Source organism: Cryptotermes secundus, unplaced genomic scaffold, assembly GCF_002891405.2.
Source record: "Cryptotermes secundus unplaced genomic scaffold, Csec_1.0 scaffold66, whole genome shotgun sequence".
Taxonomy (NCBI): domain Eukaryota; kingdom Metazoa; phylum Arthropoda; class Insecta; order Blattodea; family Kalotermitidae; genus Cryptotermes; species Cryptotermes secundus.
In genome coordinates this window covers 1,614,881-1,633,094 of record NW_019731262.1, presented here as the reverse complement: position 1 = coordinate 1,633,094, position 18,214 = coordinate 1,614,881, and the positions used below count along the sequence as shown (strand labels likewise).

Here is an 18,214-nt window from a genome sequence, read left to right as displayed (position 1 = left end):
GCATCTAATCAGGAGAGGAAATGACATCACTGTGTCCCCAGGAAGCAGCCGGTCCCATTGTTCGCAGAAGAAAGTTATAATTAATGCTCACGATGAGAGTTTGATGGTTGCAACTTCGGTTTTATTGCAGTTTCCATTGAACTCAGCTTTCTGCCTTTTTGAAGGCAAAGCGAGAACTAAGCGTATTAAAATTTGATGGGGAAGGAAATTTTTTGGGTGATTACAGGGCATCCAACTGTACAGAAACTTCCGATTTCTCAGTTCAAATAAACTCGAGCACGAATAAAAGAAGACGCCCCATTGTTTCTCACTTTCTCCGTGTTCTTACTTAATCAGTTTGGCGAATATCAGACTGACAGTTTTCTAGAAATTTCCTAATATTTCAATCTTAATAGAGTATTCCTCCTCATAGTGACGACGTTAATAATGTTATAACTATTTCTCCACTACCCCATACGTCTTCATAACATGGTGCTTAATTAATTAAAGTCCAGGAGTAACTTCACCTTTGTCTATCTGTGGCTGTAAAGCCCTTGTGGACATCGGCCGCTCTATCAGTCTCTTAATATATACACAGTCGGTAGAACTCCTTGGACGGGAGATCAGCCTGTCGCAAGGCCGCTACCTACACACAGGATAAACACACACACACATCCATGCCTCGAGTGGGATTCGAGATCCCAACGTTCGAGCGGGCGAAGGCGGTTCATGTTTTAGACCCCGCGGCCACTGTGATCGGCAATAGTTCACCTTTACCTCAACAAAATTTGCCATTTTTGTGTATGCGTCAAAGTATTGTCATAATTTGTATCTGTTACTCTCCCAGTCGTGACTATGAAAAGTAATAATTATAAGATGTGACGCCGTGAAATCCGATAGAAGTTCACCGACGTTTCAGAGGAATGCACTCTAGGTTTGAAAATCAACCAAGCAACGATCAAGAAGCATTCAACAAATTGAGTAAGTTTTCTTCTAGCTTAGCATATTTTCAACCTTAAATATAGAACAGTACTTTCCTCCGAAACATCGGTGAACTTCTACTGGACTACATGGCGTCCCATTCCAGAAAATAGTACCATTAAACTTGCTCTAAATTCGAGTGTCCTTTGTTTGCATCAAGACTTCACACGAAATATTTTAACATTTCTCTGTAGATGGCTCCAGACACCTTTTCAAACGGGGACTGATAGATGGCCGAACCTGTGAAAGGTGCCTACAAGAAGATGAATCAGTCACACATATCCTGTGTGAGTGTGAGGACATAGCTTATTTAAAATTTCATCACCTGGGACCATCTTCATGGAACCAAATGACTATTATGATGCCCCCATAAATAAAGTCCTACATTTCATTCGAAGTAGGAATAATAAAGGGTTAATCCAAAAGAAGCACAATAGATCATTGAAGGTCGCACTGCAAGGGCCGGTTTTTATGGCCCACCCCTTACACACACGCACATACATAGATGGCTCTAAAATGGAGGTATGTATGGAGAAATGTTAAAAACCGAAAGTCGCGTTCGACTGGATAGCATTCGGCTCCCTATTCGAGAGGTCTCAGTTCAGATCTCGGCCGGGGGATCGTATGTCCTGTCTGAGTTTGTCATGGTTTTCCTAGATCCCTCTGCATAAATTTTATGATACTACCTGAAATTAAACCACTGAGGCTTCCTTCTCAGTCCTTTCCATTCATTATTCGACGCTATAGAGTCTGAAGCACTGAGCCGATAAATAAACCGTACATAAGTAAGTATATAACGGTTCAAACGAAGCAGGGAATGCGTATCTGGTTTCGTGGTCGAATTTAGAGTATCGTGCCCCAAAATAACGCAAGTCACATTGTCGGTTCCCTTTCCCCCCCCCTGACACTACAGCCCCAGTGGGCCTAGGCCTGCCTCCATGAACTTCTCCGTTCACTTCTGTTTTTCTAGATCTTACACGTTCGGTAGAGCTACTTGGGCGGGTGGTCAGAAACACAGTAAAACGCACACAAACATCCATGCCCTGAGTGGGATTCGAACCCACGATCCCGGCTTCCGAACGAGCGAAGACAATGCACTCCTTAGACCACTCGGCTACCGTGACCGGCCCGTCGGTTCCCTTTACCATGCGCTTTTCGTCATACTGAGGCCAGTTGTCATATCTCCTGTCCACCCACATCACTCCGGTTATTTAAGTGCCATCTCATATCTTACTAATCCGGTTACTCAGCTGTCGCCTTCTATCCGTTGTACTCAGCGCGGGCAAATAACTATCATGTCTCTTATATAGTTTATCGTGTGGATTCAGATATTTAACTGTTACTCCTATCCAATTTGGGGGCAGGCGGTATCGTAGTTGGTTGAGGCACTATGCTACAAGTCTGGAGGTCATGGGTTCGAATCCCGATGAGATGGACTTTTTTCAATTGACCTAATCCTTCCAGCCGCACTACGGTCCTGGGGTCGACTCAGCCTCTAACAGAAAATAGTACCAGGATTCTTCCTGAGGGTAAAATCGGCCGGCGCGTAAGGCTGACAACCTTACCGCCGAGTGTCTAGCCTCAACGTTTGACAACCCTATGGTCCTTCACAGCCTATTACAGAAATAGTTTTACCTTTACATTTACCTATCCAATTTACGTTGTCATTCTGGTTATTTGACTGTCATATCTCCTATTCAGTCCTATTATTTAAGTTTCATATCTTCTATCCAATGACCGTGATGGTATAGCTTCGCTGACAGGGAATGCGAGTCTCGTTACTTTAAGTAAATGGCACGTAAATTATGGAGGGTGAAAATAGTCGTGACATCTAAATTGCTTGTTCCTAAGCCGCCCTAACACCCCACTTAGATGCTGCCCTTACATACAAGGGGCTGATTATGTCCCCCCCCCCAAATTTTTTTATGTTCTGATCACGAAATAGGATGGAAACAGTAACAGAAGTGCACCATATGAACTGGATGAAATTAGATTAAATTTGGTCGAGATTCTACTTAGGACAGCGTTCCCGAAGGAAGATTGAGTCTAAGAGACGATAGAAAATCGTTAGATTTAAGGTCATCATTGCTGTGATCATGGACTGTACTGCTTATTCGGATATGCCGTTGTGAAGTCTTCTCAAAGGTCACAGACCTTACTTAGGAACATATTGCCTCCATCTTCAGGGTCGAAGACGAAGCCAAGTGCCCCCCTCCAAAATCTCTTAGTCGGAGGCTTACTCAATACGGCTAATAAAGGTAAAGCTATCCCTGTAACAGGACGTGGAGACCCATAGGCTTGTGAGACGTCGAGGCCCCCAAATTTTCTAGACAATCGGCTAAGAGTTGGCGGTGAGGTTGTCAGCTTTAAGCCTCGGCCGGCCGCATTTTACTCCCAGGAAGAGGCCACGCCATAGCTCAAGCGGTTAGTCGTTGGCTTCCCACCGCGGCGGTTCGGGTTCGATCCCGGGTCTGGTCAAGTGGGATTTGTGGTGGACAAAGTGGCGCTGGGTCTGGTTTTCTCCGAGTACTTCGGTTTCCCCTGCCAGTCTTCATTCCACCAAATTCTCCATCGTCATAATCATCCGGGGCAGGTACAATAGGCTAATCAGTGGCCGCCGTGCCGAGTGGACCCTCTTGGACTCCACCCCCCACTAAGTGAAAATTTACCCCCAGGAAGAATCCTTGTAGTATTTTCTGTTAGAGGCTGAGTCGACCCCAGGGCCATATTCCGCACTGTAGGTCGCGGTGCAAGGGCCGAGAAGGCCTACCCCTTATACATTCATTCATTCCTGCTGGAAGGATTAGGTCAATTGAAAAATCCAGTGACCTCGTCGGCAATCGGATCCATGGCCTTCCGGCTTGTAACGTAGTGCCTCAACCATCTACGCTACCGCACGTTCTCGGTGTGGGTAAAATATTTATTGCCCCTTTACATAAAGATAAGTCAAAAAGTGATTTACCAATTTCAGTAAATCATCAATTAGGACTAATTCATTTTCTTCGAAATCGGTTCGTTTTTGTCTCGGCTTCCGGGGAAAGCTTCATCCCCTCCCAACACACACACATACGAGGCTGCCACGTCCAATTTGTGTAACGCTGGGCTAGACGGCTGAAGGGGAATTTAGAGAAATACGCTGCAGGAGGAAGCGTGACTTTTCGAGGGAAATGTGCAGACGGTCGGTCTTCTGGGCGTCTTTCTGTGACTGATGTATAGTTTTTACTTAAGAGTAGCCTCCCACAATTCACGTTAAATCCACACAAATCTATTTCATGCTAAACATCAACAACATAACTGGTCAAAAGTGAAACAAGAATCGCTAAGCACAGACACAATCCACGCCACAGAAACAACGGAAAAGTAAAGATAGAAAATACGTGTAAGATTTGAGGTTTTAACAACGGTGATTATGAAGAAGGCCGTTTTTGGGATGTGGCTCCTTGTAGATCTTGTGTGAACCAACGTTTCCGAGGAACGTGCCGCCTCTATCTTCAGTCTGCTAGCCACCTGTTCACTCTGGTTCCTCGCTCGCTGATTTTTCTACCCTGAAAATGAAGGCGATACATTCCTCCGAAACGTTGGTTCACACGAGATCTAAACGGCGCCACATTTCAGAAGACGAAATTCTTCATAGAAAATAAAATTTAAGAATTTTAAAATAATTTTAACCAGATTCAACAATAACTGAAACTAATTTTAACCAAATTTTAACATGATCATCGAATAAAAAAGGTAAAGCTATCCCTGTAACAGGCCGTGGAGGCCCATAGTGTTGTGAGACGTTGAGGCTCCCACATTTTCTAGAAAATCGGCTCACAGATCGCGGTGAGGTTGTCAGCCTTACGCTCCGGCCGGATGCCCTTTACCCCCAAGAAGTTTCCTGTTACTCGTTTCTTTTAGAGGATGAGTCCACCCCAGGGCCATAGTGCGGCTGGAAGTATTAGATCAATTGAAAAACCACATGCTCTCATCGGATGATAATCGAATAATAAAGTAAAGAAGAAATGCAATGCTGCAACCGTGTATGAAATCTACCTGATGATGACCTTATAAGGTCCGAACATGTTGTATGACAGACAACGCAGCATACCACCCACCCAGAAACACGACAAGAATCCGCGTCTCGAAGGCTGTCCTTTTGAATTAAATGATTAAACTCTACGGTTGCTGATTCCGTTTCTGTATATGTCGATCGACCATTGAAGTTGACGGCAGAAGCATAAAAATTCAGTTCAAAGTGCTTTCTGATAGCACCGGTGTCCTATCAAGCATCAGGAAGTTTCCGATACGGAATACCGTTTACAGATCGATCGGGAGTAATATGCATGAAAATGAACCGCTTTAAAATATCTCTTGTAACATCATTTTACTTCCAGGCAGTCCATAAAAGTGCTTACATGTTTCACTGATGTTCTTCTCTTCCTCAGGATGCGAGAGAACATGTCGGTCCTAAACTTCGCGCCTGGGGACTGCAGCAGCGACTCTCGTGTCAATAGAACGAACCTTTCTGAGCGGGTTCAAGTAGCCATGTACGTATGTAAGTCTCACACAGTAAATGTTCAGAATCATGAGCAGCTTTATGCAGTAAGACGCCTATAAACATATTCCTATGCATGTAAACCTATTTACTTTTGTTTTATAGTGTATAATCACTGATCGTTTTTATTCATTCAGTATATATGAGAACTTGACGTCACCTTATAGTGAGTAGTTGCGTGTGAACAGAATGTTTGTTTTTTTATTATAAGAGAATTATTCACCGTAGTGTTGATTATTTCACTGATAAGCCCTTCTGCTAATCTCTCTGATTAGTGTGCACTGTATACTATAACAAAATTTTTGCTAAATAGAACTCATAATTGAAATAACGTCACAAAAGTGAGTATGTTTTTTAATTCAGTGATTAAATCAATGGCTCTACAGCCCTTTTCGTGTCCTGGCCTCTTCTTCAGTTTGTAATCATTTTATACAGACGGTAGGACTCCTTGGATGGGGGATCAGCCCGTGGAAAGGCTGCTACCTACACACAGGACAACATAAACACAGAATAAACATACACATAGACGTTAATACCTTGGGTGGGGTTCGAACTCACGATTCCAGCGTTCGAGCGAGCGAAGACATTTCATGCGTTAGATCGCGCGGCCACCTTAATCGGCAGAAATGTATGTATGTAAATAGTATTATTGTAATTTTACATGTTTATAAAGTTAAATAGTAGTACATTTTCAGAACGCTATTGCACTCTTCTAATTCTAGAAACATCGACAGATTACTGCAGTAGAAACTGCCTCTTTCATGGGGCACATTCTTCGGCGTATAATGGTGAAAAGATAACCCATGTTAATTGTTATAGATCACATTTTGTGGGGTCAGGTGATTTTCAGCAGTGCACGTCTCACGTCCATATATTTTAATTACGGCTTTGATACTGAAATTTATCAGTACCATGACCTACATTACGTCATATTATATGAATGAAAAGCCGTGCTTATAGCTGATGGAATAATGGGGGGGGTATAATCTCGGCTTACGGATCATGTCCCTGATGATGGCACTATTTTATACCGCAGTGTCACGAAGCTAGAACAAACGGGAGCAGAAATGAATGCGCAGGGCTTGACAAACCAACTCATCTGTTGGGAAATGATCAGAGGACAGAGAGAAACGGACGGAAAAAGCTTCGATTTATTGGTCAGCACTTTCAGAGCCTGCACGCACACTTGCGGAGGTCAGGACACTGTAGAGGGAGAATAAGGAGGGAGAGAAGTGAGGAAAGGAACAGCACAAGAAGAAACGCTGGAGTAAGAGGTGGAATATGGAGAGAAGGAGCAGGAAAGGAAAAACAGGAAAAGGGTAGGAGAAAGAGGAGAGGGAAAGATTTAGGAACAAAGTAAAAATGGAAGGAAAGAAAGATTAGGAATAGAAGGACAAGCATGAGAAGGAAAGGAATGACAGGAAAAGACTAAGAGAGGCAAAGAAAGAATAGGAGAAGAGGACGAAATGAAGGAATGGGAGCAAGTAAATATAGCAGGATAGAAAGAGGAGGAATAGAAGGAGAAGCAGGAGAAGGAAAGAAGTAACAGGAGAAGAAGGGAAAGAGAAGGAAGGGCAAATGAAAAATAAGAGAAGAGGAGAGAAAGAAGGAATAGGGGGGAATGATGGTCTAATGAAAAATGGGAGCAAAGGAGTGTAGGAAAAGAGGGATAAGAATAGAAGAAGGAGAAGCAATGGAGGAATATGAGAATAATAATAATAAGAAGAGTATGAGGAAGGGAAGAGGAGAAACATAGGAAGAACTGGAGAAGTCAGAGATGAAAGAGAGGAGCGAGAGGAAGATAGAAGAAGAAAAATGCAAGAAAAAGATGAAGAGGGCAATAAAAACGAAATAGAAGAGGACGCTTCTCTCTTGCCTTGGGTTCCAAAAGACCCCGCATCCCCCCACCCCGCTAACTCCGTAGGCCCGCTCGCAATTCTGCGAATAGCCTATGAAATTCGCTACATCCGTCCGTCTGTCTGTGCGCTTGAAACAGCGCGAGATCCTCTGAAAGAATTTTCATGAAATTTGATACTTCGATGTTTCACTTAAATTTGTCCACGTGTTCAAATTGCAGTTAAAATCATATGAAGATAAAGGACACTTGACATTAATCCCTACGAATGTATCCATTATTACTCGATGACTGTATCGGAGAGAAAAACATTTCGAACAAAATTTGTAGAGTACATAACATATTTTGTATTTAACAAATTTCTTGCTAAAAATCTTAAGGCTTCCTGGAAAAATTAGACAGTAATTACTACGCTGTGGATAAGTAGTCTAAATTTAAATGTAACAATCAGCAGTATTGTGTGGAACACACGCGGAGGTTCCCGGACAGCGAACAGTGGTTTTCGGAACACACGAAGATTACCATAGTCTCTTATTCTCTATAATAAACAAACGGATTTTCCTCCAACCGAAATTTATAGGTCTGTGTTAATATACATATATATAGTTAAAATATAATTTTGCGTAGGAGTACAAACAGCTGTTTGAGCTTATATGTGTAAATACTTAAAATGTTTCAGCTTATTTCATTAAATACTTGAGCAAGAACATTAAGCACTGATGTATAATTGCTTCTGCTGTGTTTTCCTATATATTTTTACATTCTTTTTTACGTCGAACATCAAATTTGAATACCAAATGGTGACTTATATGCCTACACGTGTTATACAGTATGTCCCAGGAGGAAAGGTCACTGTACTGGAAGGTCATAGTATCGGCCATTCTAAGCAAAAAATTTGTATATGTACGTGTGTCCTATTCCGAACGGTTTCCGAGATAGGGCTATTTCACTGTACACAGTACACTGTACGCTGTACGGACGAGAAACACGCCATGTCCTCACACGAGTTTCAAAGTGAATTGATGTTGACGGTGGAATTTTCGAAAATGTATTATACAAGGTAAACTGTACCAACAGCCGGTCACGGTAGCCGAGCGGCCTAAGGCACGTACTGTCTTCGCTCGCTTGGAAACCGGGATCGTGGGTTCGAATCCCACTCAGGGCATGGATGTTTAGTTTGTGTGTGTGCGTTTGTCTGTATTTGTGTACAGGTAGAGGCCTTGCGACGAGCTGATTACCCGCCCAAGGAGTCTAGAAAAACCGAAGTGAATGGAGAAGTTCATGTAGGCCCACTGGGGTTGTAGTGCCAAGGAAAAAAAAACTGTACCAACTTTGTTACTTGAACAATAAATACCGGTATTAGAAACACTGCGTAATAACTCTTTGTTCTCAACAATTTTGGAACTGTACAGTGAAATAGCTCTATCCCGGAAATCTTTAGGGATAGGACACACGTACATATACACTTTTTGCTTAGAATGGCCGGTACTATGGCCTCCCAGAATACTGACATATTTCTCCTGGGACATGCTGTACATAGGTGATATATATTTTGTATCCTCTGCGTGTTATGTGTCGGTTAGTTAGTTAATACGGAAAAAATAAAGCATCACGGGTAGGTGCCACATGTCTTGGGGAGAAATGTCTGGAAGGTAGCCATTTTTATCTTTCTGCTGTTTATTTTACGATTCTGTCAGTACCGTAGACTATATAGCGTCGATGGTAAGATTATTAGTGAATAATTAATTGGAAGAGAATTTGTTGTGGCCTAATTTATGCGCTGTCCCAGCATGTGAGGAAACCACGATAGATTTCAGTCACAATAACCGATGTTTCGGCCTAAATTCGAACCTAGCAAGTCTCATGTATGAATATCGAGAGTTACCTGTTCTGTGTCTCTCACTAGTGAGCTGAGCCAATGTTTGTCGACCCCTGGTGGTTGGAATTACTATAAATCAAGGTTTATGCCACCTCTGACGTCATGTTCTCCCTCACGAAATGATACTATCAATAATCCCGCGTAAAAATGCCACAGATTCGAGACTGCCATGACGTGAAGAGAATATTAATAAAGTTCTATTACAGTGGAGTTCAAACAGCGTGTAACGAATAAAAATCTCGTAACCTGTAACCATTGAGAAGAGTAAAGATACGTGTTTCTCTACGAAGAAGATTGCGTCATTTTAAGGTCTGAGAAGCTCTATATACTAGAAGAACCATTGCCATAAATTTCTCGAAAGGGCGTGCTGTAGGTGATGACATTAGAACCAAAGTACTTGACACGATTAATTTAGAACACCCTGTATAACTGAGTTCACAATAACAGAAACTTCCGGCTAACGGTATAAATCACATTAGTTACTATACGTATAACCTGCATTGACGTTAAAGTCTCCATAAGCCCACATAGTATATTTGTGTGATTCCTGTGATTCCAACAAAAACTACTATTGTTTCCCTAAACAGCATTAAACCGCCTGTATCTGTTGGTGAGACACGGTGTGTTTTCTGTGGGGTGGGAGCTGACATTTTAAATATTCATATGAATTTCAGGATTTAAATGATGTTCCACTTTACCAAATATTCTTAGAAGTTTCCATAATAATAAAGCGAGACATGTGGATATAAGACACGAAATGAAAAATGCATATAAAATTTTCAGTTGGAAAACACGAAGTGGACATACCATTCAGAGAACCTGAGTTTAGGTGAAAGCATAGTAATACAAAGAATTCTGAGCGCAATTCATGCAACCTTATTTCTTGTTGCACAGAAATCTAGTCCTACAGATCAAATGGCTTTGTTGTTTTAGGATTTTATATTCTCACAACAGTGGTTATCAAGATTTCTGTCTTGTACGATATAACGCCGTGTGATTCATTGAAAGTCAACCGACGTTTCCGAGGAACATGTCGCTTGCTACCTGCTTCATGCTGTCCTTTTTTTGCTTGGCTTATTTTTCGAGCTTGAAATTGGAGGCGACATGTTCCTCCCAAACATCTGTTGACTTGCAACGGACTACACGGCCATATATCCCAGAAGCCAAAACTGTTCACTGTTATTGCTATTATTTTATTTGGCTTTTGTGAAGGACTTTTTAACCTACCTACACATTTTGTATACATTAATTTTATTATACCATATCTCGAAGTTTCATACCGTCGCCATATTTGTAATTGTTCAAAAACGAATGATATATATATATATATAGGTACGATTGTGAGCTATTTTGATACGGAATTTCACACCCCTGCCAGCAATGGTTTGTTAGTTGTCGCCATCCGACCGAAAGTTAGGCATAATTTTCACACTGCCGACATGTTGTTATTTCACATAATTATTATACGCGTATACATGTATATAAAGGTGAGATAAAAGTTTTGAAATTACGCCGTGTCGGATTACCGTAGCAACGAATTATCGAGCGTTAACATGTTGCATGAGCCTGCGTTATGGAGCAGATCACGAAGGAGTCAACCGTCTTTTGTTCCAGTGTATCGTGTCCGTCCATTCCTTCATTCATCAATGGCTTCACAGCCCTAGGTTAGGCCCTGGCCTCCTCTTCACTTTCATAATCAAGGACTCCTTGAACTAGTGATCATCCCGTGGCACGGCCGCTACCTGCACAGAGATCAACACAAACAGAAAAAACGCACAGACAGACATCCATGCCTTCAGGGTCATTCCAGGTGAAATCATCCAGAAAGGTCGCTCACCATTTTTAAAAAAATTCAAAATTTGTACACTTATTTCTACATATTTTCACATCTAAAAAAAATGTTAAAATAATTGTGATCCGCTCGGTTCTCCCGGTACAGCCGTTTTTATAATGCGAAAAACGCGTTTTCGGCTCAAATGGAGGTTTGCGTTATCTTCTGTATCTCGATAACTATTGACGCTAGAGACTCCAATGAAAAAACAATTTGTTCTTCATGATATGGACAATGAATCATATCAACACAAGATTTTACTCAATTCACTTTCTCTAGGTGTAATTAAGCTTGAAACTTACCTATCGATTTTGAGAAAACCGCTATTTTTCACCTTCAAAAACCAATGGGAAGGGGAAAGTTTCAGATCTGTGGTTTCTACCCTTTATTTTCTCCTACATGAAGAATATAATCACATAGTTTTGAACACCGTACCTATTTTTAAAAAAATTTCCAGGAGCTTCCAAACTTTGCTCTGAGCCCCAAATCGGCCATTTTTAACGTCTCATATCTCCGGTGGGGAAGCTCCGAAAATTTTGAAATTCATAGCAAATAATGCCCTATTCTAGAGTAACTTGAAGTTAAAATTACAACTTTGATATTCAAGTAATAGCGAAGTTGTGGGCACTTTAAATTTTACAGATTTTGCAGAAAATTGTTCGTTTCTCGTTCAAGACGAGATTCAAAGTTTCCATTGGGTAAATCAACAGGCTACACTTCACCATTTTGTGTATTACTACAAGGCGGACATTATAAGAAAATGTCCAAGCTTGTCTATAATCAGTGATGATGTAAAGCACGATAGAACCACAGTTTATGTGTTCCAAAAATTTCTTATCGCCGATATAAAAGAAAATGTGCCTTCAGTCAGGAAAGTTATTTATTTCAGTGATGGCGCTGGAAGCCAATATAAAAACAAAAAGAATCTGTCCAATTTATGTCATCACTATGAAGACTTCGGACTTGAAGCAGAATGGAACTTCTTTGCCACCTCGCACAGGAAGAATGCCTGTGACGGCATTGGCAGCACCACGAAGAGGCAAGCAGCGAAAGCCAGTCTTCAAAGAACTCATTTTAATCAAATCATGTGCCCGCTAGAACTGTAAATATTCTGCACAGAAAATATCCCAGGAATAGTTTATTTTTTGTGCCAAAAGAGGAAGTTGCAAGAAATGAAATCATTCTAAAAAGCATGTTCCAAAAGTGCAAAACTGTGCTCCACGCAAGAGAAAAACACCGGGTCGTCCATCTGGAGGAAAACATGGTCAGGTGTTATAAAACATCCAAGTCCGATGATTTCGAAGAATTGGTGATAGTGGACACTTACTGAACTACGTGTACTTTCAAACAAACTGGAAAATATTCATCGGAGTACACAAAGAACTAATACCATTGGATGCAGGTAAGCCAATTGTTGAGGTATTGGTTTCTTTTGGTAAAATTCAAAGTGCCCACAACTTCGCTAGTAGTTGAAAATAAAAGCTGTAATTTTAACTCCACGTTACTCTGGAATACAGTATTATTTTCTATGAGTTTAAAGTTTTTCGGAGCTTCCCCACCAGAGATATGAGACGTTAAAAATGGCCGATTTGGGGCCCAGAGCAAAGTTTGGAAGCTCCTGGAAAATTTTGGAAAATAGGCACGGTGTTCAAAACTATGTGATTATATTCTCCATGTAGGAGAAAACAAAGGGTAGAAACCACAGATCTGACACTTTCCCCCTCCCATTGGTTTCTGAAGGTCAAAAATAGCGTTTTTCCCAAAATCGATAAGTAAGTTTCAAGCTTAGTTACACCTAGGAAAAGTGAATTGAGTAAAATCTTGTAATATTGTGATTTATTGTCCATATCATGAGGAACAAATTGGTTTTTCATTGGAGTCTCTAGCTTCAATAGTTATCGAGATACAGAAGATAACGCAAACCTCCATTTGAGCCGAAAACGCGTTTTTTCGCATTATAAAAACGGCTGTACCGGGAGAACCGAGCGGATCACAATTTTGTTTAACATTTTTTTTTAGGTGAGAGTCCAGTGTCGGCCGGAATATCGTAAGCAGTAATTGTAACACTGCAAGTGCAAATGTTTGTAAAGTGTGTGTAAGGCGAGCGAACGGAATAAACTCGCTATATCAGACAACGGCGTGAAGTTATTTGTCGCGTTATACACCCAAAACGTGACAACTGGTATCAGAAGTGGGATAAGACTTATACTCGTGACTGACCGGATTCGAACTCAAAACGTGACAATATGTAGAAATAAGTTACAAATTTTGAATTTTTTTTAAAAATGGTGAGCGACCTCTCTGGATGATTTCACATGGAATGACCCTTGAGCGTTCGAGCGAGCGAAGAGAGTTTATGTCTTAAGGCGCGAATGCATTACTCGTGCTCGTGCTCGTGCTCGTGCTCGTGTGACTCGCTATGCTCGCGAGTAATGTGGACGATATGACAAGTCACGAGACAAGCAAATTTTAAGTTTTTAATTTAAAAACTATAGCCAGTAAATTAAAATACGACTACAGCCTATACACTCTACGAGTAAATATATGGATCCACGCGCCGAAGCCTGGCGAGCAACTGAAGTAGAGTGGACCAAGATTTACGGGCACAAGTAAAAGCCAGACGAGTATCCCGACGAGCACGAGTAATGTGGACGTGCCTTTAGACCGCCCGGCCACTGTAACCGGAGAATCATGTCTATACTGATGTAATATTGATGTAAATAAGCGAAGTGTAATATGCTACATATAGGTTGACTATTGGTGCGTGTAAAGTGTATGATTGGAAATGACTACGGGAGAAGTGTACGAAAGCTTACGTAACTAATCTTTCCCGTTGAATTCCTAAAGGACGTTAAAATTAGTTCTGCAGGAAAAAACATCCGAAACAAATTTGCACATTTTCCGGAGATCTGCTGAGGTAAGTGACACTATTGTTGGACACGCATCGTTAAGTTCGCACATCCGCCATGTTGTTAGCACTGATAGTACGAAGTTATAGAGTAAGACGCTGGGATGCCATGCAGTGGCACAACATTCGTACCAAGTTTCGAGGGGCGTGCAACAAGACGGCTACCGACTCAAAGTCTGGGGATTGTTGATCCCACAAGAGAGAAATTAGCGTCCCGTGTGTCATGCTTAAAATCAATTTCTCGTGTTAATACAATACGTGTGGCTGTTGCTGGGGACCCGATCGCGTCCATGACTTGCGCGTGCCAGCGTGTCCGAAGGGAGACATTAGTATTTCAGCTGCACTTTAGTGTTATGATTCCCTCCAGTACGTGGTCCGTAATTTACTGTTATTGGCAGATACATTAGTCGAGTTTCGACGTACAAAAGTATCCCCAGATGTATAACAACCACTCCGTTCCCGCGAAAAGTTGTCCATTAATAGGCATGAAGAAAGAGAGAGAGAACTTTATTTTGGGGAGAAGAAAGAGAACAATTTTGTTATCAAGTTCCCAGGCTTCACTAGTTTGCCCATCTGATAAAGGCAGTATGAAAGTTGGATAGTTAGAAGTATTGCTCTGAGACAGAGAACGCGTAATTTCCTTTTCTTAATTAATGGTAAATTGTATAGTTAGCAAAGCGTAATTTGGGGGCTCTTAGAACAAGGGGATAAATTTTGATAAATTTCAATCGGGAGGGCTGCCTGAGAAGAGTGCAGTAGCAACTGGAAACATGGGGACTGTATCTGCATTTGCTTGAATACAGAATAAAACTAAGAACTTTGTCGCCCTTAAATAATTTAAGAGTGTAAAAAAATCCAGGCCGTACATCACAAGTAACACATTACGTCTCCGCTACAAAGCCCAACCGGTTAATGCTGTTTAGAGAAATAATCGCTATTTATTGTGAGAATCTTACGGAACACATAAATACACTGTGTGTAGAGTAGAATGTAGTGTTACAGTATGTTACAGTGGGTGTTAGATTCCGCTGGACTTCAGAGGGTTAAATTATGTTAATGTTTAATGTTTGAATGAACGCTTTAATGTGGCAACAGTTTCATTTTCTTGATATAAAATGTGTCATCCAGCGGTTATCGGGTTCACTTTCCCCGAGACAGAGCGGTCACGATCTGTAACCTAACACTCATCGTCATTTAATGCCAAAGCTAAGAATGCGTGGAGCCATATTTCTACTCCCCATATGTCTTAATGTCCTGGTGCTTAATTAAGTACCGAATGGAGTTTTCTTTCACCCCGACAGCCTGTACCGTTTCTACATTTATCTGACACGTCTGGTACGCATTACGTATATTGCTGAAGACGTATTGATCCCCTTCCCACTGTCCCCTGTCTGCATTTTCAATGCATCTGAGCGTACATGTTTTACGAGTGTTTGGTGTGATGTTATGTTCCAGCGTGGCTGGCCTCCAAGCGATGCCCCGTGCTAGATATGCGACACGCATGCCGGAGATGTACGAAATTACGGAAGAGTGTAGGAGACCTTCTGCACAGAAACACTGCATGGGGGTATATTATGTATTACATATTTCGTGTGTATGTATATTTATATACCAGCAGTTACGAATGGGCGTGTCCGGGCCACAATATAAAGGGGTGAGGGGTTAGGGGCATTCAGCCGGCAGGGATAATCTTCTGTAATAGGGATATCACGCAGGTACTGCTATAAAATATACGCTTTTTGCGCGTGTTAGAAAAAACAGAGTTGGGATGGAAATTTAGGTTTAAAAATTTTATGTATAAAAAATTAATATATTGCTAAAATACTCATTTGTGATAAGAGGATTATTAGCCAATGTCATGTTCCTACTTGGAAAGGCAATAGATTGTGGATTGGTGCCCCAGTGTAACAAGAATACCCCCTCCCCCTTTGTTCATTAGTACTGGCGTGCTTCGTTGTTTAATTTCTCTAGCCCGCTGTTCAATCCTTTGATGCGTCTAGCGCGGGTGAGAGACTATAAAAGGGGAGGTGCACACCAAGCCGAATATTCGTACACGGGAGTTATCCAAGGTCTGAAAAATGCTCACTAGCCTGGGTGTTTATACAAATATTTTGAAGTCACCTATTTAACACAATGACTTTATTGAAAACGTCGGATTATTAAAGAATGTAGAGCAGTCGGTGGAATGAGAATTATGAAGGTAAACTGAAGTAATCCAAATCCCAATGCCAGTTTGTCCATCAGAATTGTAATTTCATCAATTGCTCCACATTCATTAATCATCGCATCATAGTTTCGATAGTTACAGCGTCGTTAATTAATCAACTAATATTTTTTTAGTAATGTTAGTAAGATTTATAAACTATTGTACTCATGGGACTCGGAATTATTATTTTTAGAATGTTTACTGGTCGCATAATTTTAAATTAATACAGTACTTAAATATTTAACCCGTACCTCACAGGAAACATATTAGGTCACCAAAGCAAAGTCCAACCGGTTAATGCTGTTTAGGGAAATAATCGCTGTTTATTGTGAGAACCATACGGAACACATAAATACACTGTGTGGGCAGAACACAATATATATAAATTCAGTCCGTACCTCACAGGAAACACATCACGTCTCCACTACAAAGCTCAACCGGTTAATGCTGTTTAGGGAAATAATCGCTGTTTATTGTGAGAACCATATGGAACACATAAATACATTCTGTGGAGAGAATGCAGGGGTTCATAATATTAAAGCAAAATATTTCTCATAATGCTTTAGAGGGCTAGCAAGTAGCATCGGTACCGACGTTGCGGAGGAACCTGTTTAGTCTGTTTCCAGGGTAGGGTATAAACGAAACATCCAAGAGAGTGGTCAGGATGTAGGTAAGGGAAGAACGGAACAGTAGCTTACTACAATAAATTTTAACGAAAGTAACAGAATTCAAGAAGACGAGGAAGAAGGCGTAAGAAATGCTGGATGACCTTGGGGACAGAAGAGGATACTGTCATTTGAAAGAGAAAGCTCTAGATCGCATTAAGTTGATGAATTGTTTTGGAAGAGACTGTGGACCTGTCGTCTGACAGATTACTGATGATGATGAACAAAATTCATCCCCATCATTGTCCGAGATATCAAACACACAANACTTAAGACGGTATTTATCCATATATATTGTGTGAGTGTAACAGGATGCTGAAATATAATATTGTACACAACTCCTTGTTTAAAATATGTCTACATTTCTTAATCTTAACAACGGCGTTAATTAAATATGTCAATTTATGTGCGTGTCTGAAGTTAGACCAATTTTACTCTGTCCAGTACGTAGATTATTTTTTTTCTGATACCATATATGTGTTTCTTATTCTCCTTTATCACCCCAATGTCCTTTCAAGATTATTTATTTTCTTCTTTTTAAAAATAAGAAAGTAATGTAACGTCCGTTCCGCGCCAGTTCCAGCCAGTTCGCGGGAACACCGTTGGAGGCTGATCGCAGTCTGATGCCCATATAGACTACTGGCTGACATTATGGAGGAAGAGAATAAATCTCATACCTCTCCCGGGAATCGAATCCCGACTTCTCGGTCCTCCAGCCTGTAAACTAGTCACTGTAACGGTTGAATTATCCCGGCTCCCGGAATTACACGTTCTACATTAAAAAAAACAGTAACAGGGCGACAGGCTGACAATTGCAGCTGTGAAATTGAGGGATCGTACGGTTCCTGGATGTGTCGCTGGGTAACAGCCACATACACATTCATACTCCAGGGAAAATTCATCGAACGAATCAGACGGTTGGAGCGGTCGCATTATGAGAGTTTCAACAGCCAATAGGCACTAATTTGAAACAATTTCACAATTGTCAACCTGACTATGATTTACTCTGCACGTCCACAAGTTTCGTAATAAAAGAGACTCTAAAATTATACGGCGAGTCGATCGCTAGCAGCAGTACGATAAGGACGTCTTGTAAGTGCACCGCTACTGAGACACATACTGCCAGTGAAATACGACGTACGCCTCAGGGCTATCAACAAACAGCAAGTACTTAATCTACGTTATATACTTATACATTTAATATAAATATTTATTATAATCCGCCTTAATAAACAAACAACAAATCGAAATAGAAATAAAGGCTAAAATAATAGAGTGCGGCCCAAGGCCAAGCTCCAAATCACATGTACAACACACAGTCAAATACGGACTCGTATGCAGAGCAAAACCCATCAACATCATACATGCATATA

The 18,214-nt window shown here is 41.1% G+C and overlaps 1 long non-coding RNA gene across 1 annotated transcript in view; it reads left to right on the top strand.

The window, feature by feature from the left end:
• The window catches only part of LOC117282495, a 149,085-nt gene that overhangs the window by 124,455 nt on the left and 6,416 nt on the right, over window positions 1-18,214 (top strand). The window contains exon 2 of the long non-coding RNA XR_004513250.1: window positions 5,388-5,489. This is a non-coding gene — a long non-coding RNA (uncharacterized LOC117282495). The remainder of the gene's footprint in view (window positions 1-5,387; window positions 5,490-18,214) is intronic.